The following is a 26065-nucleotide window of genomic DNA, read 5'->3' as shown; positions in this document are numbered from 1 at the left end:
GCCTGAGTCGACTTTCACTTGTTTATTGTCAGTTTCTGTTTATTCTTTCTTTCTTTCTTTCTTTCTTTCTTTCTTAATCTGTTTATCGTCCAGGGTTGGCTTTTCCCTCAGACTTAGCGAGGGATCCCACCTCTACCGCCTCAAGGGCAGTGTCCTGGAGCTTCAGACATCGGGTCGGGGGATACAACTGGGGAGAATGACCAGTACTTCGCCCAGGCGGCCTCACCTGCTATGCTGAACAGGGGCCTTGGTGAGGGATTGGAAGATTGGAAGGGATAGACAAGGAAGAGGGAAGGAAGCGGCCGTGGCCTTAAGTTAGGTACCATCCCGGCATTTGCCTGGAGGAGAAGTGGGAAACCACGGAAAACCATTTCCAGGATGGCTGAGGTGGGAATCGAACCCACCTCTACTCAGTTGACCTCCCGAGGCTGAGTGGACCCCGTTCCAGCCCTCGTACCACTTTTCAAATTTCGTGGCAGAGCCGGGAATCGAACCTGGACCTCCGGGGGTGGCAGCTAATCACACTAACCACTACACCACAGAGGCGGACTTCTGTTTATTGCCTTTTGTAAAAACTTCCATGCGGGGGACGGGGGGGGGGGTGTCTAAACCGTAGTAACTCCAGCTTGGCTACGCCCCTGCTTCGTGCTGTAGCCTCGGAACGTGTTGGACAGTACTAACTCATCCCACAGGTGTTCTACTGGGACTCTGGGTGGGAATTATCGGCCCTTTGCCTAAGGGAAAATGTATAAACATTACTTATAGCTGAGTGGTGGAATGAAGGTAAGTATTTAGTAAAGCGTGGGTGACTTGTGGTAGGAATGCTGTATGTATATCGCGTTATATTAAAGGCGAATGACTGTGGATGAATGTGATATGAGGATGGGCGAATTCTTACTAGATTTATAATTTTGCTTTAATTCGCACCGACGCAGATAAGTCTTATGGCAACGATTGGATAAGAAAAATGAGTCCACTGACCACTGTAGTTATTAACAACCGAGGTGTTCTGTCTCTTCTGATGACACTCATTTCCGCTAGGTGGCCATACTGCTGCAATTACAAAAACGAACCTGTCAGCTGCGGATTCATAACAGCTAGTAGGTCTACATACAGCGACTTTTTCCCGAGCTGGAGTCTGACAATTGAGTGTCTAACCGCGAAACTACAGAAAATAAACGCCACCAAATAATGCTGTCATGAACAGGCAGTGTCACGCCCCTCTCACCGACATTCGTTGGTTACAAAGTCGTAATTCATTCTCCAAAAAAACATATTTTATTTTCATAATACTAGACGGCACACAACAACGTAAAGATCAAAAACATGTAACGACTCATACCCTCCTAGCAAAGTAGTACCACCGTCATTGACCTGAGACAGGAGCTTGGGTGTGAGCTTTAGGCAACCACGAATGAACTAAAAACACAGGGATCTTTATTAAAAAGGAAAAAAAAATAAAACCAAATAAAACATTTTTCACATTGCTTTCCCCATACAATACCTCTGGTTGTAAAGGTTATCCTTAATGAAGTAACTAGAACGAAAATGGAAGTCCACAGCCTGTTTCCAGTCATTCGACCGGGGCAAGGAAAGAATGAATGAAACCCCATCTAGCGGCAAGGTTAGAAACTTTGCCGGCTGCCGAAACCTGTCTCACTCCTCTGGAGCAATGATTACTTGCTTACAGATGAAATTAAGTGATACTGGAGAGTATTGCTGGAATGAATGATGACGGGGAAAACCGGAGTACCCGGAGAAAAATCTGTCCTACCTCTGCTTTGTCCATCACAAATCTCACATGGAGTGAGCGGCATTTGAACCACGGAACCAAGCCGCCTCACCCACGGAAGCTCAAGTAACTTTCATATTTCTTATTTTTAGAATCAAGATATACTCTGAATGTCAATGAATGCTATGTTTCTTTCCGGTATATCAGTCTTTTTTAACATTCATTGTTTTTCCTTTCTTGACCGAGTATTTGAGTATTTAGAAGGCGATGTTTAGTACATATTCGTAAAATAATAAAAAGCACCGTCTCATTTAATTTAACCCGAGATTCATTTTTCAACTGTCAGTCCTTGATCTATAGGAATGTGATTCAATAGCTAGCGCCTGCAGTCGTGGCCGAGTGGTTAAGGCGTCTGACTAGAAATCAGATTCCCTCTGGGAGCGTAGGTTCGAGTCCTACCGACTGCGAAAATTTTAATTCTAATGTGGAGATGCAGTATGACGGCGACATGAGGAAGTCAGAAAGAAAATCAGAAAAAAAAAAGTTGTGACTGGATGTAGAAAGTTCCGTGTGGGTAAGTAGCTCATGATGGTCTTTCAAATAATAATAGAATTTATTGCAGCCAATGGCCATACGTTACAATAAATAAGGAATAAATAACTAGTCGCATAATTATTCTTTCAAGGACTTCCTCTTCGGGCACTTATAGAGATGGTATTGATACGATCACAAGTATTATCGCAGAGAGAGCATACACAGTTTACGGTAGGTGTACGAAACTTGGTAGTGCGGCAAATTTTATGGTGAAAACCATGTAACCGCAAATCTAGTAACAAGATGACGTAACTCGTAGTTGGAAACTGACCATTCTCTGCTGATCACAGCGTCAGTAGAGTAAAAGTCACTCCAAATCTCTGCTTTTTACCGATAATGCTCTTGCAGTAGTTCGTGATAAGGCGTCGATAGTAGCGACAAGCTGCGTCTCAGGTCTTCCAACACCATTGGTTCTCGACATAATTCATAGAACAGTGTGGATGGTGTCCACTTACAAACACAAATCACTCTTTTCAGAAAAGTAGCCTTAAGCTTCTCGATAGTTTTCAAATTTGATTTAGATGTTCCCATATTAAATGAAGTCCATATGTGATTATTGGTTTTACTTTCATCTGAAATAACGCTAGTGCAGTTCTCAGAGATAATTTTTGCAGGTGCTGAATATCATAGCAAAATTCGCTGCCGACAACCTCTCCGTAACATGGATAGTGAAAGTTGTTCCGTGAGTTGGAAACGTTATGCCTAGATATTTAAATTTGTTTACTGTTTCCAGCTGTTCATCCTCGTACGTAATTGATCTCGGACTCACTGCGTCTCCCACCTCGTTTGAATGTCATCATTACTGTTTTCATTTTGTTTATATTCAATTCGTTGATTCGAGCCCAAACTGTGATCCTGATGCTTACAGGGGTATCGCCTTGGAATGTACTCTTTTGAAACCATTAACAAAACTTATAACAGGAAGGTAGAAAGTTTTTCTTCCTGAGGAGCAATTTGGCTTCAGAAAAGGTCGATCGACTATTCATGCAATTCATTGTTTACAAAATGATATTCACGAGGCTCTCTGGTTTAAAAGACGGAAGTTGATTGCGGTGTTTGTGGACTACACTAAGGCTTTCGACTCAATTAACCGAGTAAAACTGATGGATAAATTAACAAATTTATTGGGTGAGAACAACCCTTTAGTTCGTATAATTAATAACATTTTGGCAGGAAACAGTCTTCGAATTAACGACTCTGTCTCCATATCTACAGGAATTGATCAGACAATTGGGGTATTACAAGGGGATCCCTTGAGTCCTACAGTATTCAACATTGCAGCCCATGATGTGATGCAAGCAATTAAGACGAATGGAGTACAAACCTACATCTATGCTGATGTTATGGTCCTCGCATCAGCTTCTAGAGATGGTATTTTTAAATGCACACAAAATATTTCCGAATTCCATTTTCTGGGGATTTTGCAATTCGAACTGGTGAAAGTTCTCGCCATTGTCTACATGCTATATTGAAGATGAATCAAATCGGTTGGGACGCACTGATCCATGTGAGGTAGGTATATATACAATTGCTCAAAAAAAGGATGGGGAACGTGTTGTTGGGACAAACATAAAAAAGCTCGTCGTGGAGTTAGGGGAATTAACCAGCCGACCCGTCCGGGAATTGAACCTGGAACTCTCTAAACTGAAACCCACAACGCTGACCTTTCAGCCAATAAGCGAGACTCTGAAAATAAAACCAATGTACGTATAACTTCGATCTGAACACAGCTACAGGCATCTGTAAGCCTACAGAACTACAAATTTAAAAAAATGAATAAAGTGAGGACAGTTTTCGAAATGCGCACTTAATGATCCTTTCTTTTTAAGATTGCGATCAGCAGTCCATTGAATTTATTCGGATTGTCTTTGTTCCTTCCTTTATACTAAGGATGAAAGTGAAGCATTTTCTTTCTTGCAGTTGGAAAGAGAGAGAGACAAAAAAGCAATTCATCAATCCCTGATAAGGTGCTCAAACCGTCTAATGTAAGGAAATTATAACGGTACCACTCACGGGTTACTGCTGAGTAAAGCAAGATTTTTTAATTTTATTTTTTTTAATTATATATATATGACATTTCCACTAGATGCCACCTACATACTTTAGAGTGCAGTCCGTATCACGGACATGTATGTATGTATAGTAGTCAGCCCTAAGGCTGGTTGGATCCTCAGCAGCTCCGCCAACAGCTGTCATAGATGACTTAGGCATCACTGAAGAGGCGTACTAGGGAAATGAGGAGTGAGATGAGATAGTTCCCCGTTGCTTTCCTCAGTGAGCCAGAATTTGCAATTACATACAAGTCTGCCAAGCCCACTGATATGCAATACATCAACAGATCCTATGATCAACATGTTCACACCATTTATAGCAGAGACTGGCTGCATAAGTGGTATTACTAGCATCACTCATACCTCATTCACTTTCATATTGTCAGAGCCAAGGAAAAGACTGAGACAGGTCAATGAAAGTAACAAAATTGCTCTAGCCTATACCAGAAGACATAGTGCACTGTTAACACTAGGTCCCGCCAGCAAAGGCATATCACAGACATACGAGTAGGAAACGAGTTTGGACAATTCACATACTTTGACCAGAGCTCGAAACGCAGCCCTCTTAGTGGAAGGCCAATGGAAGCTGCCTGCGTTGTCGCGACTAAACTGTGTGATTGTTACAATATCAATTCATTAGTAATACACCCATTTCTAACGATTCACTGTAAAAGCATCCACATTTATCTGATTTTATTGCAACTTTCAATGCACTTGTTTTTAATAATTCTCCATATTTTGTTTATAACACGTTCACAGAAACCAAATAATACATATTTTCAAATCTTAAAATTTTCGCAGTCGGTAGGACTCGAACCTACGCTCCCAGAGGGAATCTGATTTCTAGTCAGACGCCTTAACCACTCGGCCACGACTGCACACACGCACTACACGGCGCCAAAGCTAGCACATAAATATAATCGATCATGTATTTCCCAGTAAATTTGAATCCTTTTTCATTTTGCATAGTGTTTATATGCTAAGAGGAAGTGAAACTGATATGAACACGCTATGCTATTGATCGTATGAGTCAGGAAACGTTTAGCTAGAACGAAATTCGAGCGACATACAGCTCTCTGAGATGCCTTAGTTTTAGAATAACGGGTTATGTTACAGGTAATCCATAAGCTAACGTATATTAATTTCATTACTAGGCTTTCTTAAGATATATCGCGAAAAAACTAATTTAATAATATCCTGTTTGGGCTAAATGGGTGAAATGAAAGGAAGCGTTTCATGTTATAAAAATGATTTTTCTGGATTCAGGGTATTCCCTCAACCTCTACTGGCACTCCTAAAGGCAAAAAGATTGATGAATATTTTAACCTGGAAAGCCCAAGGACAATCAACCCTGGTTTACACTTAACCATTCAATACGTAAGATACACTAAAATCTAACTCGTACCCTAATGCACTACTGGCACAAAGGGGGGCAAATGCACGCCTGTAAGTAGTTTGCGTAGTCCTAATGGGCTTATTCGCATATAATAATAATAATAATAATAATAATAATAATAATAATAATAATAATAATAATAATAATAATAACATGTATGTATGTATGTATGTACGTATGTATGTTCCGTCTTCAGCTCTAAGGCTGGTTGGATCCTCAACAGCTCTGCCATCAGCTGTCATAGATGGCCTAGGCATCACTGAAGAGGCGTACTAGGGAAATGAGGAGTGAGGTAGTTTCCAGTTGCTTTCCTCACCGAGCCAGAAGTTGCTATTGCATATCATTCTGCCAAGCCCACTGACATGCATGCACCAACCGACCCTACGAGCAACATTTTCACACCATTTATAGCAGGGACTGGCTGCATAAGCAATGGCATTACTAGCATCGCTCATACCTCAGTCACTTTCATATTGTCAAAGCAAGAAGGATAAGACAGAGACAGATCTATTAAAGTAACAAAATTACTCTAGCCCATACAAGAATACATAGTGCACTGTAAACACTAGGTCCTGCCAGCAAAGGCAAAATAATAATAATAATAATAATAATAATAATAATAATAATAATAATAATAATAATAATAATAATAATAATACATCAGATTTAACTGAAATATCTCCAAGTACGGCGTAACAAACATCTCCAGTTTCAGTTTTTTTACAGACGACATAAAAGAACCCTGCTATTTGCTGGAATGAGTCAGGTGTTTGCTGTGTCTGTTAAGGCGAGTTCAGGAGAAAGAAATATAAAGACTGGTAGATATTGGTTTAGCTGATGTGATAACATACGCTCACAGAGAAAAAGGAGGAGACATCAGACAAGGTGAGGACTTCTCGGTAAACCAATGGACGTCACCTATCTACATCCTGGATGTAGTCATTGTAATAGTTTTATAGCCCGGGATTTCTGAACCAAGAGTGTAGGCCGCCTCGCGTGCGAGTTAGCGGATCAGGTACAGAATTCTTAGGAACCTAACAGTAAAAGAAAGGAAAAGACTCTCTCCTTACAGGCCTTGAAGGGCCGGCGCTTAGTACAAGGTAAATGTTTCCACCGTGACCCGTATTAAAATTGTTAAACTTATGTCTCTATGGGCGAGTTTCATCAATGCCTGTTAAATATGCAACTAATGAATGTTAGTTTTAAAATATTAACAGACATGAAAATATCAAGAATGATCCTTAGCACAAATAGGTGGGAACAATGGTAGGAGAGTACTGGAAATTAGGGGATAAAGGCCAAGTTAGGCATGAACTCTACGTATAAACCGGCTTCTTCCGTTTCCTGATCTTTTACGCACGGAAACAGATAATACCGGCATACCACACGAAATGTTCAAAATATCCTCCGTTAACACGTATGTGGTATCCGATACTTTCTGTTCCTATGTGTTTCCCATGATTAATGTACTGTGTAGAGTTGTAGAAATGAGTTCTGACTTGCTTCCGGCCCCATGCCCATCTATATATATCAATGTTTGTTTGTTTGTTTGTTTGTTTGCATGTGTGTCTCGAATGGACTCAAAAACTACAGGACCGATTTCGCTTAAAATGTCACAATTTATTCGTAGTACCCCTGGAACGGTTTAGGAAGTGGTTTGAACGGCATAGGGGGTGACAAGGGTGAAATATATATATATAGGGGAAGGTAAGTAAACCGCATGACAAGTCCGATCAGCGGGTTGCCTAACCAACAGTATGTAAAGATTATGATGTGTTTCTTTAAACTCATTATCATCATCATCGTCTTATTATTAGCATTATTCTATAAACGGTATATACAAACGAAAAGTCCAAGTTTAGTCCCCATGCATAGGGGGTCAGAAGGAGTGAAGAAAGAAAATGTCGAAAAATAACAGAGATTACGGCTGAATGTGTGTGTATGCTTCACCATAGCTCCCCAGCAAACTAGATACACATATATCTTAATATCTGGATAAGTTACTGTAGGGCCAAGAAACCCCTAGTCTTTGGGGTAGCTGAGATGAACCGTGACCCTCTGGATGCCGTTTGAGCCAAAGTTCATACCCAATCGGGATGGGGGTTAGAAGGGGCGAAAGGAATGTCCAAAATGACCGAAATCATGGATGTACGTGTGTATGTTCCAGCATATCTCTCAACTAAACATGATACTCATATGTCTTACTGTTTGGGAAAGAAAACTGTAGGGTAAGACACCACTACGGGCGGGGGTTGAAAGGGGATGAAATATTAAAATAATAGAAAACGATGTATGTTAATAAATGCATTTTATTAGACGGTTTAGAAACGCGGTTGAATTAATAAACGCGGGCGAAGCCGCTGGCACCAGCTAGTATAACATATTTTCTTCTTCTACGTACCGGTATAAGGAAAGTTTGCCTGCACGTTACTGTTTCACCCTGTAAAGCGTTTTACAAAACTCATACGGAAGAAGAGAACATGAAATCAGGTAAGTATATGTACATTTGAAATGACTGATCGATAAAACAACATTGACGCACGACATTACATCAAAGAAGCTGAAAAGATATTTCAGTTCGCTGTTTCATAGCCGTCTACTGAAGATGAGTCTGGCTATTCTCATGAATTCACGGGGGAAAAAATGCAGGTAAGTGCGATAATACGAATTTGAAAATTTTGACGCGAAATACAGCTGTTGATTATACTTGAAGTTATTAATATTCTTACATTCTTACAGCTGCCATGCATTAAATAGTTTAAAAATAAATCCGGGGTATTACTTTTAGTGTTGGATATATTTTAACGTATTATTTTTTCCGGATAGTCATCAGTTCGCTATATTGAGCAAACAACCATGACGTGCTATACAATACAGAACAGTAGCACTTTGTAAGTCTTGTTGTTTGAGTCATCATCCATAGACTGTATAGTATTTATAACATAAAGAAAATATTGTTAATTCGACATGCCTTATTGTAATGTGTAGCCGTACGATAACCAAATAAATAAATAAATAAATAAATAGTGCATAGACTGGTTTAATACAGCTATGTATGCCATCCTATGCTGTTCCTACCGTTCTTACCACCTACACTCCCCCCCCCCCCAAAACCAATTGAACAAGTCCTGCGTGTCTTAAAATATGTCTATCATTCTATCTCTTTATGTTGTAAAATTTAGTCAAATCGATCTCCTACCGGGCGAGTTGGTCGTGCGGTTAGGGGCACGTGGCTATAAGCTTTCATCCCGGAGATAGTGGGTTTAACCCCACTGTCGGCAGCCCTGAAGATGGTTTTCCGTGGTTTCCCATTTTCACACCAGGCAAATGCCGGGGCTGTACCTTAATTTAGGCCACGGCCGCTTCCTTCCACTTCCTAGGCCTTTCCTATCCCATCGTCGCCATAAGATATATCTGTGTCGGTACGACGTAAAGCAAATAGAAAAAAAAGATTTCCTCTCCTTGGATTGTGATTCGCTTTCCAAATCCCTCTTTGATTTCCTTTACCGCTCGTTCTATATCAACTTTGAATAGGTGGGGGGACAAACTGCAGCCTTGCCTCACTCCTTTCTGAATTGCTCTTTCTTTTTCAAAGCCCTCGATTCTTATCCCTGCACAGTGATTGTAGTAGTTAACGGAAAGCAGCAGTCTTGACGAGAAAACGGCTAAGAGTGAAGTCCTAGAAATAACGATCCGTTTCCTGCAATGGCCCTGGAACGTGGTGGTAACTCATTAGCGAACCGGCCATTATCTACCTCACGTTTAACGTCACTGACCGGAGAGAGTGACTGAACGTAATTTAAAAAAAACATGAACGTTTTAAAACGGAACACATTTCCAGTCCACGCGTAGGACCGCGGTGTTCAACATCTCATACCAATGTATTGAGAGCATCAAGAGCGGTCTCACTAGGAACGGTTGGAAAATAACATAGCAGTTATTTTATAACGGTTACGTAACCGTAATGGTTAAACTAACTGTAAGAGATATAAAAATAAGCTGTTCCTGTTACTTTTCGTAACTTCTAAGAGTGAAATTATGAACAGTACTTTAATGATGAAAATATTTCTTACCAGACAAAGTACGGGATCCCATAGTACGAAAACATCCTTCGCCGCTCAACGGTTTTCTACACTGATACATCAGTTACGTAGGGCATTCCCTATTAAAAAGGTGTGCTGATCAAGTGGATTGAAGAAAATCCGGGAGGTGTCACTACAGAAATCTAATGAAATGTTGTTATTTTGAAGTTTCCTGTACTGTGTGAATTTCTACTTGTTTTGTTTGCCCCTCATCAAGAAGTCTGGACTTTTTTCAACAGATGTCACTGCAAATAAACTATGATCATGCACCCTGGTGCGAAGTGGAAGAAGTTTTGTATTCATAAGTTATGTTTTACTAAATTACGTTCATTCATTTTTGGGTTGGCAATATTGATCTTTTCTTTCCGCCAGTTTTGAATTTAGCCAATCATGAATTTCTGTAATTAATTTTCCGCCTATCACAGGCTTCTTCCTCGATTCTGAGTGTCACTTTTGATGTTAACTAATAAAATCCTATGGGAGTGTCTCGATTATTCGTGTAAGGGCTCGAACTTTCCCCGAGGGTTTATAAACTGCGGATTTTCTCGTCTCTTGACCATTTGATCGTCATCTATCTAAGTGTGTGTGTGTCAAGCAGGAGGTGGGAGGCGCCTCTTTCATCAGGCAGCAGTTCTTCAGCAAGGTAATGGCCAATTAACTTCTTTATTTCTTGCTAGCTCTGCAGTTTAACCCGAGGGGGAGGTCCGAAACTTTAACTATGTAACCTACTTTTCTGAAAATGTAATTTCTGCCGGTTTATGTAATAACTTCATAAAATCTTTAACTGTGAGTCGGGGATAGAGAGTGATGTACCCTCTCGAGCTCCCCTTCATATTGGTTTGAGGTGACTACGTTTTGTAACTGGTTTTCTTCCTTCCCGTAAAGTCTTAATTTATTCTTATACGAGTCACCTCCATAGTTTGGGAATAGCCCCTGTTTCATCGGCCTTGTGCCCGTTATGTTTTAGGAAGCTACATAAAGGAGTGCATGTATCCGCCTCCTTCCTTTGTGTTTCGGGCCATTTTCTTAACCTGTTCTTTTCCGCAACGGCCCAATAAGTTGGGTACTAGGTACCCCTGTTTTAAATTTTGTAAGTTGTGCCTTGGTGACGAGTGATGGTAATTTTCTAATATTGCCTTGAATAAGCTTGGAATGCTGAGAGCACGCAGCTCTTTTTTCATGTGTTGTAAAAGCAAAAAAAATAGTTATGAAATCTTGGATTTTTCTAAGTCTTGTTACTAAATTGCTATGTCATTGTTATATCACTAAAGTTGTTAATTTTGTTGTTTTTCAAAATATAACCTTCAGTTCAGTTTTTAAAATTCTTTCCTTGACATTGTAGTTAGACCCATTCACCCCGGCACCTTCTTTCACTCTGCGTACCACGGGTAACCCCGTAACAACAACAACAACAACAACAACAACAACAATAACAATAATAATAATAATAATAATAATAATAATAATAATGTCAGACACTATTAGAAAAAAGGGGCATTCAAATGTTATGGCCATATTCAAACAATGAACAACGAAAGAAGGACTTACTTAAAAAAATTAATTATACCTCCTCACTAAAAGTCAAGAATAATTTGATAATCGAAACTGAAAAAGACCTTCAAAAAATCAGCAAAGCACGTGAACTTACATGGGACAGGACTAGCTTTAGAACGTTGGGGAACAAACATAATTTTGCTGAAAAACCCAAGATGAGAACCAGCACTGTATGAACGGAAGAACGGAAGGGAAAAACACATCGAGATGATGAAGAGATTCTGCGAAGAGATGAAAAAAGATTCATCTGCTAAACAAGTTTAATTACGCTCCTTAGTTCGGCACAACGTTACGGAAAAAACAAATAATAGGGTCCTGGAAATCGACCCGCGAGGGGGAAGGCACGAATTCACAGAATGAAAAAAAAGCTTATCCCGCAACGATGAATACACTATACACAACAAAAAGTCAGTATCCAGCAATGCTAAATTGAGACACTAAAAACTGTAATTCTTCCAGCAGTTTAATAATGCACCAGAGTGTTTGAATACCTTCTCAGATAGAAGAGTAGGCAAAACAGAAAAGAGAATCCTAAGGAAAATTATGGCACCTATTTGGGAGAATGACAAATACACTTTATGAGAACAGAACAAGATTTATACAAAGCATCAGAAAGAAAATAGTTAATGCTATACATAAATATTTCTGTATCCTGATAGGCTATACTTTGTCCATGGTCGCAACCCGTAATTACATGAAGTCGTTGATTCATTCAATATATGGACAACGAGAGATTAATTAAACAAAAATTTTAACACTTTGCAAATAAAACAACAACATTTTTTCAAAGAATCCGAAGAAAATTTGGAACTATCCAACATTAAAAAAAAAGAGAATTACCAATAGAAAATAATTTAGGAAAACAATGTTCGACGGTAAATTTCCAAAGAAATCCAAGAAGAAATCAGGTAGGAAATGGACGGAAGAAAGAAAACAACACCGAGAAAGAATGAAGAAGTTTAGGGAAGACAAGAAGAAAGAAACAGTTGCAGATGGCCTAATCGAATGAATAATAATAATAATAATAATAATAATAATAATAATAATAATAATAATAATAATTCATGTTACCGTGTTTTAGCGGTAGTTATGCGTAAAAGAAGGTGCGGGTGTGAATGGGTTTCAAGCTACGAAATTATAGTGCATGTAAAATTAATTTAAAATTTAACAAGGTTATATTTTCTTTTCAAAAACAAAGCAATAACAGACATGGCAGGTACAATGTAGCAAAACAAGGGGAGTTACAATATTTACAGGTTTTGGGCTTCACGCCCTGACTTCAGCGATCAGCTCAGTTTTACCACAAACACAAGTTTTAACAGAGGGGCAGAAAACCCCATTCATCCCTAGGAGCCCCTGGCTCCGAATTACACAGAAAAGCCTCCACGAGGCATATGACACTCCATTTTCAAAAGAGCGATCCGCTCTTAAAATTTAAGCCTCTCAAAGGCCACACCAAACTCTACCTTCAAGCTGTCCTCTAAGGACGTATTCACAGGGGTAAAATACCCAACCTACTGAGGTCTGTTACATGAAAAGGAGGTTGATTACATGACCTCTAAAATAACAATTTGAGAGGAGGCTAACCGCACTCCTGATACACTTTGATTTTTTAAAACCTACTTTGGCACTAGGCCGTTATTACAAGGGCTAATCCCATACTACAGAGGTGACTTAATAGCAATTTACATTACATTACGGAAGAATTGGTTGAGAAAATAAGTTCACCTTAAGACGATGTGAGTGGGAGCTCGAGAGGGTTAAGCACTCTCTATCCCGATATGTCGTTTTAAAATAGAATAGATACCAGTTGTTTTTACATTTTAGGAAAAGGTTACATGGTTGAACGCTTAGAACCCGCCCCGAAAGTTAAACTGCTGAGCAAGAAAAGAAAGAATTTATTAATCGGCCATTACCTTATTGTTGACCGCCGCCGAGGAAAGAGGCGCTCCCCGCCTCCTGCTATGTACTTAATACACTGAAAGATGGAACAGAAGTGACCCGGAGACCCCAAAATCAGCAGTTTATATCCTCTCACGGAAGATTCTAGGCGTTAGGGGAAAGAAAACACCCTCCCACAAAAATTTTATTGGCTAGGGAAAAGAAACCCCTACATAGAGGAAGAAGAAACACATTATTGGTGGAAAATTAATTAAAGAAATTCGGGATTGGCTAGATCCAAAATAAGGGGAAAAAGAGGGGTATACAGCCAACTTAAACAATGACAGAAAGAAATTTAACCAAGAACAAACTCTTGAAATAAAAATTTCTCCAACAAAATAGTTCTTTGACTCCGCACTAGGTCGCACTATTGTTGATCTTCAGTAGTGTCCTCTAGAAGAGAAAGTTCACACTTCTTACTTCAAGCGAAACAAAAACACATCAAAAATGACACAGTTCACAAACTCAAAAATTTCCAGGTAGTGACATCTTCTGAGAAATTAGTAGATTAATAGTGTAGATAAAGTTCAGACTTCCTCCAGAAGAGGAGTTTCAACTGGCGCAACTTTTAAATAAACAGAGTAGAGTTGTACCGCCCGGTACAGACCTCCCCCCCCCCCCAAAAGTTCCTCCAGGGGTGACACATGAAATCAGTTTGAAACAAGTTCCAAGTTATAAAGTGAATATGAAAATAGATTACAAGATTTTCAGAATGTTGTGTGATTCAGTTTCACAATTTGTTGTTGCAGGTGAAGTAAAGTCTTTCTGTTTTTAGAAGTTGAATTTCTGAAGATAAACTTTTAATACTTGAAGGTGATGAAAAATTTGGCAATGTCCACCAAATATGGTGTTGAATTCCCAAGTGTAATCATTACTTATGGTGACTGTCCATGTAGTTGATGTAGATTGAGTCGGATGGCCAGACCGGCCGTTGCAGCTTGCGTCCAACGGAGGCCGCTCGGACCCCTCAAGTACCCTGAGATACCGCTCGCCCGCACTATGAGGGGAGCAGAGGTGTTGAAGTACGCCGCGCCCGCGGTGAACAGATACAGGCTGCGGGCATGTAGCAGGTCGTGCGCCGCACATCAGCCTTGGCCGGGAGGAGAGCTCCGGCTCGCCGTGCACATGTCGTCCTCGCTGGAGAGGAGGGGGCCCATCCCCCTCCCCAGTCGCTGCACAGCGCTGCGCGGCTGCGGGGGCGCTGGAACATTAAAGCTAGGCGGCAGAATTGTGTTGGACTATCATCTTCTTTGAGGGTACAGGCTTGTGGAGAGGTTGAGGGGCCAGCGGCGTGTAGATATCCATGGCATTTACTATTATGAAGCCACAGTGTAAGGTGGAGCAGGAGACGGGAGCGTGGTAATGGCCGTGGCAAGAACAGGATGGCAGTTTAACGGGTCGGGGCAGGTTTTACACAAGGCTTACATCTAAAACCAAAATATTACAGAAGGGGCAGAATGCCTTAAAAGTGAAACTCAAAAAAATATAACCTTCATATCCTTTCAAAATAATATGAAGCAAGTTAACACAGAAATTACACCGGTTTCACCTGGGACAGGTGAACTCTAAATATCCTCTCGGTGGCTGGATTACTTAGCAATAAGGTAACCGGCGTAAGAAAATCGAGAATGATACAAGGCCCATGAAATCTGGGGGCAAGCTTGCCCGCGGGAACAAAATTTTTGACCATAACCTGGTCGCCTACCTTCAAAGGGGTGGGTCTCCGTCCACGATCATACCTTTCCCTAACCTTTTCATGAGACACTTTAAGATTGGCTTTAGCCTTCTTCCAAAGATCTTTAATGTTGTCCTGATCTATTATCTCGGGTAGAATGTCATTCAGAGACCAGAGGTTAGAGAGCGGCGAGTTGGGAACAAACTTGAACATTAAAGAAGCTGGAGTAAATTTGTGTGATTCATGGACCGCCGAATTCAAAGCAAAAGCTAACCAATGCAGGGACGTGTCCCACCTAGAATGATCTTCATGATGATAGGCAATAAGTGCGGACCTGAGATTACGGTTAACCCGTTCAGCCAGAGATGGTTGAGGGTAATAAGCGGAAGTAGTTACATGAGAGATGGACAAGTCAAAACAGAATTTACGAAATAAATTAGATGTAAAAGCCTTAGCATTATCAGATACAATGTATTGGCACGGACCAAAAGAAGCGAAAATAGAATTTAGGCAAGTAATGGTGGACTGAGCGGTAGCCAGCTTAGTCGGAAATAACCAAGAAAATCTGGTAAAACCATCTACACATACAAAGATGAATTTGTTGGCATTTCCCTTCGACTGGGGGAAGGGTCCTACATAATCAATATACAGGCGTTCCATGGGGCGCGACGCTTGATGAGAAGACAAAAGGCCTACTTTAGTGGACATGGTGGGTTTACTGATCAAACAAGATTTACAAGCTTTTACAAGTTCCCGAATTTCACCGTCCATACCTTTCCAGATGAACATTTCACGAATCTTTTCACGAGTTTTAAAGATACCCAGGTGCCCCCCCAATGGGGTCTCATGATAGTATTTGAAGATCATAGGTACAAGAACCGCTGGAACAACAACTTTCATCAACTTATCATGCCTCGAAGGGCAACATAGAACACCCTTCCTCAGAACATAAGGGACAGCATGTTCCCCAGAAGAAAGGGTTTCCATTATCGGAGCCAGCGTCGGATCTTCACGTTGGTATTTCTCAATATCCCTAAAAAGCATGGGAGCATCTGTTAAGATGGCATTAACACCAGATAGTATGGACTCGGAAGGTGATGAACTGTCGACCGGTTCGTGGGTCTCTATGTCGTTATGAAACATACGGCTGAGTCCATCGGCAACAACATTTTCAGTACCTCTGATATGCCGTACATCGAATTGGAAGGCAGAAATACGGATGGCCCAACGGGCTATACGACCTGTACGACGCGGCCTACCTAAGACCCAGCTTAAGGCTTGATTATCTGTCTCCAGATCGAATTTGACGTGTTCCAGATAGAGACGGAACTTTTCTAAGGCGAATAAGACTGCCAAACCTTCAAGCTCATATATGGAGTACTTTGCTTCTTGAGCTGACAATGTCCTAGACGCATAGGCGATGGGTCGCCTCCCTAGTTCAGTCTCTTGAAGAAGAACTGCAGCTACTGCTGACGACGATGCGTCGGTTTGGACGATGAATTTCTTCGAGAAATCAGGCATAGCAAGTACAGGGGCATTACAGAGAGCTAATTTAAGATCTTCAAAAGCGGCTTGTTGAGAAGGTCCCCACTCGAATTTTAATGCCTTTCCTACGAAGAAGGTTTAAGGGCGCCGCTCTATTAGCAAAGTTAGGAATGAACTTCCTGAAGAAATTCACCATACCAATGAACCTGGCGATACCTTTGATGTCCTTGGGAGGTTTAAAATCACGGATGGCCTGTGTTCTAGAATGATCGACTGCTACTCCATCGGGTGACACAATATGCCCTAGGAATGACATAGAGGGCTTAGCAAAGGCAACCTTGGACAACTTAACAGTTAACCCAGCCTTACGAAGGCGATCGAGAACTTCTCGCAGATGATCTAGATGTTCTTCAAAGGTCTCTGAAAATACGACGACATCATCCAAGTAGTGATATAAGTACTCAAATTTGATGTCGGAAAAGACCCTATCTAGTAGCCTAGTGAGCACAGCTGCCCCCGTGGGGAGCCCGAAAGGCACGCGGTTGTATTCGTATAAATTCCAGTCCGTGGCAAACGCTGTAAGGTGTTTAGACTCTTCGGCAAGGGGAATTTGATTATAGGCCTGATTTAAGTCCAAGATGGTGAAGAACTTGGCCTTACGAAACCATGAAAAACAAGAATGAAGGTCGGGAAGGGGCACAGATTGTAACACCACCTTCCGATTGAGAGCCCTGTAATCAATGACAGGCCTGAAACCTCCTTGAGGTTTCGGTACTAGAAAAATAGGCGAAGAATACGCTGACTTAGAGGGCCTAATAATACCGTCCTTCAACATCTGATCGATGATTTCTTTCAGAGCCTTCATTTTAGGTGGAGATAGCCTATACGGTGGAAAGCGAACAGGAATCGAATCCGTGACCTCAATTTTGTATTCAATAAGGTCAGTAACACCAAGAGTATCAGAGAACACCTCGGGAAACGACTGACACAATTTGCGAATACTATCAGCCTGCTCCTCAGGTAGATGTCTAAGGTCTAACAACATCTCATCCTGGGTAGGCGAAATAGATGAACATGATGCACAATTACACTTTAATAGAGGGATTTTACAATTAGAGGCAAATTTGAATGTGCACGACTTACTCTGAAGATCGAGCACCAGACCAGTGTGAGACATGAAGTCCGCTCCCAGTATGATGGGGCAAGACAAATGCTTGGCCACAAACAATTTGATTTTCCATGTAAATTTAAAAACACGAATTTTGACATGTAAGGAACCTAGAGTTTCTAATGGAGATGAATTAGCCGAAACATATTTAACAGGAGATGAGTCATAGTCAGGGAGTTTACAAACAGATTTCAATTTAGAATACCAATCAGCCGAAATAATGGAACAAACGCTGCCTGAATCTAAGAGAGCTGTTATAGGCTCGTTATTCAACTCAATCCTAAGAAAAGGAACAGGTGCGGGGGTATCCGCCGCAATCCTAAGACACTCTCTGGGGCATTCAAAAAAAGAATTTGAAGATTGCTCATTCCCTGAATTCTCGACCCTTTTGCCCGGGACTGAGCCTTGGAAAGCAGAATTAGTCGACTCAGCCGAAGCCGCTAGTCACTTTTTATTATTGGCATGGGTGGAATTTGTACCAGAGCAGGAGGGGGTGCTATTTGAGTTTGGGCAATTCTTGGCGATATGTGAGAAAGCCCCACATTTAAAGCAGCCTTGTGATGAACCAGCTCCATTCCTAGTCCCACTTGGCTTGATCAGTGGACACTTGTTGCGCAGATGGTCAGGCGACCCGCAAGCATAACATTTACGGAGATTGACTGGTCGGCGAGGTGGAGGCCGAGTGTTACTAAAGGAAGGCGGGGGTTCTTTCGCGACACGCAAAGAATCGGCGTATCTAACTCCTTCCGCTGAGACGGCCAATGCTTCAAGTTCAGAGAAGGTTTGCGGACACGCCGCGAAACACAAATATGACCTGTAGGATGGTGAAATACCTTCTACAATAGCCTGCACAATCTGATCTTCAGGAAAGTGCAGAGCAAACACCCTAGTGTAGAATTTGATATCTTGTATGAAATCAGCCAAGTTTTCATCCAAGCGCTGTACACGGTAATAGTACTTCTGAATCAGGGAGGACCTGGCCCTAGCCGGGATGAAGTTAGCTAGCAAATGGGCAAGGAAATCCTCAATAGATGATTGCTCGGCAATGGCTCTTACGATTTTATCAGAGAGAATACCAATAGCATACGGATAGATAATTTGCAAAATTTGACATGGCGAAAGAGAAAAAACAAGAGCATGATCCTGAAATTCCACTAGAAATCTTAAAAATGAAATTACATCACTGGTGGTGTTGACGGAAAACTTAGAGATACCTCTAAGCAACATTGCCAATGGATGAGGCAAGCTACTGAACCCCGGTGACATAGTCGTTAAAGGTTTCAATGGCAAAGAAGTTAATTCAGAGCGGATGTTACCCAATGACGCACGGCGTTCAGATTCGTTGTTCGATGGGGCAGAGATAGTTTGAGCAGCAACGGTTATCCTATTGACTTCTCCCTGAGGAGGCTCTTCATCGCTACCTACGTTCACTGTGGCGGGTTGATCAGTTTTGGGAGGAACTTCGCCGGTTAGCAATTGAGTGACCTTATTAGACAATTCAGAAACAGTTTCAAGGAGCGTATTAGCGTCCTTCCTCTGAACGTCATTCACCTTTAGAGACAATAGATCATTAACTCTATTTGCAAAGTGATACAGCCTGCCTTGCACACGCTTAATTTGATTAGGAGACGGATCGTTTTCATCAAAAAAGCTGACTACAGATGCTAGCCCAGTAATATTCTCGACGATCGTGGAAAGAGAATCATCAATTTCTTTCTCTCCCAAATTGGGGATGGAAATGGGCAAATCAAGGGACTCTCTAAGCTTGTTGGTGTCGATTGCAACCGTGCCTCCAGATTGCACATTTCTGATAGTTAACTCGTATATCAACTCCTCTTTGCGCAAATAGTTAAGGAGGAGAACATCGCGAGGGCCGGGCATGATGACAGAACAATTTTGAAAAACTCAAAAAATTCCAGCAACTGAGACAATTGTTAGAGTTCGAATCAAAGCAATGTTTAGCCGTCAAAAGGGGCTAAATTGAGACCCATTCAACCACGCTCTGCTACCACTTGTTACCGTGTTTTAGCGGTAGTTATGCGTAAAAGAAGGTGCGGGTGTGAATGGGTTTCAAGCTACGAAATTATAGTGCATGTAAAATTAATTTAAAATTTAACAAGGTTATATTTTCTTTTCAAAAACAAAGCAATAACAGACATGGCAGGTACAATGTAGCAAAACAAGGGGAGTTACAATATTTACAGGTTTTGGGCTTCACGCCCTGACTTCAGCGATCAGCTCAGTTTTACCACAAACACAAGTTTTAACAGAGGGGCAGAAAACCCCATTCATCCCTAGGAGCCCCTGGCTCCGAATTACACAGAAAAGCCTCCACGAGGCATATGACACTCCATTTTCAAAAGAGCGATCCGCTCTTAAAATTTAAGCCTCTCAAAGGCCACACCAAACTCTACCTTCAAGCTGTCCTCTAAGGACGTATTCACAGGGGTAAAATACCCAACCTACTGAGGTCTGTTACATGAAAAGGAGGTTGATTACATGACCTCTAAAATAACAATTTGAGAGGAGGCTAACCGCACTCCTGATACACTTTGATTTTTTAAAACCTACTTTGGCACTAGGCCGTTATTACAAGGGCTAATCCCATACTACAGAGGTGACTTAATAGCAATTTACATTACATTACGGAAGAATTGGTTGAGAAAATAAGTTCACCTTAAGACGATGTGAGTGGGAGCTCGAGAGGGTTAAGCACTCTCTATCCCGATATGTCGTTTTAAAATAGAATAGATACCAGTTGTTTTTACATTTTAGGAAAAGGTTACATGGTTGAACGCTTAGAACCCGCCCCGAAAGTTAAACTGCTGAGCAAGAAAAGAAAGAATTTATTAATCGGCCATTACCTTATTGTTGACCGCCGCCGAGGAAAGAGGCGCTTCCCGCCTCCTGCTATGTACTTAATACACTGAAAGATGGAACAGAAGTGGCCCGGAGACCCCAAAATCAGCAGTTTATATCCTCTCACGGAAGATTCTAGGCGTTAGGGGAAAGAAAACACCCTCCCACAAAAATTTTATTGGCTAGGGAAAAGAAACCCCTACATAGAGGAAGAAGAAACACATTATTGGTGGAAAATTAATTAAAGAAATTCGGGATTGGCTAGATCCAAAATAAGGGGAAAAAGAGGGGTATACAGCCAACTTAAACAATGACAGAAAGAAATTTAACCAAGAACAAACTCTTGAAATAAAAATTTCTCCAACAAAATAGTTCTTTGACTCCGCACTAGGTCGCACTATTGTTGATCTTCAGTAGTGTCCTCTAGAAGAGAAAGTTCACACTTCTTACTTCAAGCGAAACAAAAACACATCAAAAATGACACAGTTCACAAACTCAAAAATTTCCAGGTAGTGACATCTTCTGAGAAATTAGTAGATTAATAGTGTAGATAAAGTTCAGACTTCCTCCAGAAGAGGAGTTTCAACTGGCGCAACTTTTAAATAAACAGAGTAGAGGTGTACCGCCCGGTACAATTCAAAACAGTTCAGTATTGATAACTTTACTATAACACATTTTTAACAGTATTGGAGCTTTTTCTTTGTTACTTGCAACAAACGTTTGTTATATGACTCATAAGATTGTAAGAAATGTAACGAACGGCGGAACGTTATTTGTTACTGTTATTTATAAACGTTATTTTTTTTGTAATTGAGACAGAGGTAATGGTTACCTGAAATTAAATCATTAAAGAAAACAATCGAAAAACACTAATCACGAATGTCACGCCATCTAGACTCCATGCTCGTCAATTTGAAGGTCTCATTTTACTCTACATAAACTGCCGAATAACATTATTTTCCCGCCATTCTTTCTTCCGCCAACCTTCACCAGTTTTTAACCTATAAACTCCTAGCTATGATAATCACTCAGAATGTAGTTCGACATTTTGAAAGTGCTCTTCAAACGTGTGCGACACGAAATCAGACTCTCTGATGTTGTAAACAATTAACCTAATATAACACTTTGATAAATGACTCTGATAGTGGTGAAAGCAGCTAATTAGAGTGAATGCACTAATGTGCAGTGTACATGTTCACGGTAAAGAACTGTGAGATGACCAGTTCAACAATATCTGCCGGAAACTCCCGTATTCATATTTTTATTTTCCTGTATTTCCTTAATAGTCCACTTCCTCTGGCAAATTTTACCATTTATCACTGTTGTAATTTTACGTCGATTAGACCTACTTTATGTTCGGGGTTACAACTGGACAACCACAGTCTATTAACACTAATGGTGGTAGTGATTATTGTTTTAAGAGGAAGTACAACCGGCCAACCATCCTCCATTAACACTAATGGTGGTGGTGATTATTGTTTTAAGAGGCAGTACAACCGGACAACCATCCTCTATTAACACTAATGGTGGTGATGATTATTGTTTTAAGAGGCAGTACAACCGGACAACCATCCTCTATTAACGCTAATGGTGGTGGTGATTATTGTTTTAAGAGGCAGTACAACCGGACAACCATCCTCCATTAACACTAATGGTTATGGTGATTATTGTTTTAAGAGGCAGTACAACCGGACAACCATCCTCTATTAACACTAATGGTGGTGATGATTATTGTTTTAAGAAGAAGTACAACTGAACAACCATCGTCTATTAACACTAATGATGGTAGTGATTATTGTTTTAAGAGGCGGTCCGCCATTTCAAAAAATGATGGTATCAGCCAAAAAAAAAGGTAAGGGCTTCGAATGGCGTGAAGATGAAAGACTTCTTGGGTCTCGAATACTCTAAAGCTATCGGGGACTGAAAATAACAAGAGGTGGCCATTGGAGGTCAGATAGGACAGATGATCCTGACACAAGTAAGTGGAAGCAATGCCAGGACTCTGCTAAGGGCCTCGTGGTCGCCAACTCACGCTCCCAAGTTAAGAACTCCTGGGGTCCATTTTAGACGCCTTGTACGACAGACAGGGGATATGTAGGTGTTACTGTACCGCCCCAACCTATAGGAGTTTGGTCAAAATTAACGTTTTTTTCTAGAGCTGCACTTTACTGCGAAACTTGTGGAGCAAATCACATCAAACTTTTCTTTTACGTTAATGTCACGTTGGGAATTAGAAATACCAGTACAATTTGTCGTAAGGGAAATAGAAAATAGTTCACACAAACTTGTCCAAAGATCTTTGGTTGAAGTGCCCTCATTTAAAATATATCATATGAAATATAATAAAAATTTCTTCGAACTCACAGGTATGGTTGCAGACAGAGCAGTAATTGGCATTTCCTAAATATTATAAGAGCCTAATTTGTGAGGAGTCTTCAGGTTTAACACGGACTGCATAGGCAATTCCTTCTTACCCTGAATAAGGACACTGCTTCTGCCTCATTTCGTTCATGTCATTTCGTTGAGAGGACTAAGTTGTGTTCTCGTTAGCGCTGGTGAACAGCTCATCACCTTCTTTCTGGTAAGTTCTTTGGAGAAAGTTATCTGTTGTGGCGGCGCAGCTATCATACAGTACGTTTCTCAACCCAACCGTTACGTAACGATGGGAGTAAGTGCACCTGTACTCAGAGGGCTGTGTTGTGGTCTCAGTCGTTGAACTGCTTTGACTTGTGTCGCCTGGCCCCCTACACTCAAGAGTACGCTTTGCCTTGGCCCCAATCTTCTCAGGCCAGCTGTTTGGGACGTCAAAGCGTTATAATTTCTCTTTGTCTTTGGCCAATTACTATTTTTGGGTCATCTTAGTGCTTCAATTACTTTTTTTTTTTTTTTTTGCTAGTTGCTTTACGTCGCACCGACTCAGATAGGTCTTATGGCGACGATGGGACAGGATAGGGCTAGAAGTGGGAAGGAATCGGCCGTGGCCTTAATTAAGGTACAGCCCCAGCATTTGCCTGGTGTGAAAATGGGAAACCACGGAAAACCATTTTCAGGGCTGCCGATAGTGGGGTTCGAACCTACTATCTCCCGAATACTGGGTACTGGCCGCAATTAAGCGACTGCAGCTATCGAGCTCGGTGCTTCAATTACTGCGATTTTCATGAAGAGATAGGCTAGTCCTTAACAACAAACTGCTTTAGTGAGAAAATCTGACAGAATATCTTAAACTGAAACTTTGACCCAGCTGTTGCTAAACAGTCTAAATTTTTCTGCTCTTCTGAAGTTTTTTTCTTTACTACAGAGTGCTTTTCTGAATAGAGTAATTTACTACGATTACATGATCGTAGCTTAGATCCTGGCAGTCCTCTTCTGAGGCTACGTAGTTTAATTCTGTAGACGTGGGGTAAAAATGCGTACGTCTTAAACTATACTTTTTTCTAGGAGAGAACGTTTACACCTTCAAATAATACGAATAAGTAAGCATTTTTAGTATGAAGATGCTTGTTGCAAATATGCCAATAGAAGTAGTTATCAATCAATCAATCAATCAATCAATCAATCAATCAATCAATCAATCAATTAATTAATTAATTAATCGATCAATCAGTCACAACTGATCTTTATTTAGGGCAGTCGCCCGGGTGGCAGATTCCCTGCCTGTTATTTCCATAGCTTTTTCTTAAATGATCGCAAATAAATCGGAAATTTATTGAACATCTTCCTTGGTAAGTTATTCCAATCCCTACCTAACTCCTTTCCTATAAACGAATATTTGCCCCAGTTTGTCCTCTTGAATTCCAACATTATCTTCATATTGTGTGTGATCGTTCCTACTTTTAAAGACACCACTCAAACTTACTGTATTCGTCTACTAATGTAATTCCACGCCATCTCTCCACCGACAGCTCTGAACACAGCACTTCGTCGAGCAGCTCGTCTCCTTTCCCCCAAGTCTTCCCAGGCAAACATCCTCTAATAACACCAATCAGAGAGAAAAAGTGGAAGCTGGCCGACTCTTCGAAAAATGAATGTATCGGTCGAAGTGCATAAAGGTGAAAGACTCCCTAGGATTCGAATGCTCTAATACCGTCGGGGTCATAAAAGATCAAGAGTGGACCAAGGGAGGTCGAATAGGATAGATGAAAGTGAGGAGCGTGGCACGAGCAAATGGAAGCAATGCCAGGACTCAGCTAAGGGCCCCGTTATCGCTAACCCACGCTCCCAAGTTAAGAGAGCTGGTAGCCGCTTTTAGTCGCCTCTTACGACAGGTAAGGGATACCGTGGGTGTTATTCTACCGCCGCCAACCACAGGGGGAAAATAGTGTGAGGAAAGATTAAGGGAATTAGTCGTGTCACAATGTTTCTTGGTGGTGAAGAAAACGCCAAGTAAGAGTATCTGTTATCGTGGACAATGTTTCGGATAACTTAATGACGGCTGCTTTCTCTGTGACGAGAAAGTGGGAGCAGCTAGGATATAAACAGAAGAGGTAGCAATGTCATTATAGCACTCACGTCTTGGTCTTGTCTTGTTTTCCTTCCAGTCGACGTCTCACTAAACGAAGTACCAGCAGTGGTAGAAGAAACCAAACCTGCACCGTTTCTTTTCTATCAGTACACGCAACATTCACTTTCTCGTATTCCAATCTGCATTATTATTTATGTTACCGTGTTTTGGTGGTAGGTAGAGGTGTAAGAAGGTGCGGGCGTGAATGGGTCTCAAACTACGGAATCAAAGTTAATGTAAAAGTTAACAAGGTTATATTTCCTTTTCAATATTAAGTAATAACAAAGAACAGGTACTTAGTAGCCGAAACACAATTTGAAATGTACAATTACAGGGATTACAGAGTTTGGGCTTCGAGCCCTGAGTTCACAATTTTTGAGCAACTAGCCCAACTTTCCGATATACAAATTTTAACAAAGGGGCAGAAGACCCCAATCAAACCCTGGAGCACTTGCTCCAAATTACACAGTAAAGCCTCCTCGAGGCATACAACACTCCGTTTCCAAAAGAGCCACACGCTCTTTAATTTAAGCCTCTCCTAGGCCACACCAAACTGCACCTTCAAGTTGTCCTCAACGGACATAAACACAGGGGTAAAATACCCAATCTACTGAGGTCTATTAAATGAAAAGCAGGTTAATTGAATGACCACTAAAACAATTTGAGAGGAGGCGAACTTGCACTCCTAATACACTTTGATTTTAAAACCTACTTTGGCACTAGGCCGTTATTACAAGGGCTAATCCCATACTACAGAGGTGACTTAATAGCAATTTACATTACATTACGGAAGAATTGGTTGAGAGAATAAGTTCACCTCAAGACGATGTGAGTGGGAGCTCGAGAGGGTTAAGCACTCTCTATCCCGATATGTCGTTTTAAAATAGAATAGATACCAGTTGTTTTTACATTTTAGGAAAAGGTTACATGGTTGAACGCTTAGAACCCGCCCCGAAAGTTAAACTGCTGAGCAAGAAAAGAAAGAATTTATTAATCGGCCATTACCTTATTGTTGACCGCCGCCGAG

The 26065-nt window shown here is 41.0% G+C and overlaps 2 non-coding genes across 2 annotated transcripts; one reads left to right on the top strand and one right to left on the bottom strand.

Moving 5' to 3' along the window:
• Window positions 1-2117: 2117 nt before the first annotated feature.
• On the top strand, window positions 2118-2199 carry TRNAS-AGA (transfer RNA serine (anticodon AGA)). Its single transcript has one exon. It is a non-coding gene; the product is annotated as a tRNA-Ser (tRNA).
• Window positions 2200-5173: 2974 nt separating this feature from the next.
• On the bottom strand, window positions 5174-5255 carry TRNAS-AGA (transfer RNA serine (anticodon AGA)). Its single transcript has one exon. It is a non-coding gene; the product is annotated as a tRNA-Ser (tRNA).
• Between the last annotated feature and the right edge of the window lie 20810 nt (window positions 5256-26065).

The sequence above is a fragment of the Anabrus simplex genome, chromosome 10 (genome assembly GCF_040414725.1).
Source record: "Anabrus simplex isolate iqAnaSimp1 chromosome 10, ASM4041472v1, whole genome shotgun sequence".
In the NCBI taxonomy this organism is placed as follows: Eukaryota; Metazoa; Arthropoda; class Insecta; order Orthoptera; family Tettigoniidae; genus Anabrus; species Anabrus simplex.
This window is presented reverse-complemented; position numbering and strand designations above follow the sequence as displayed.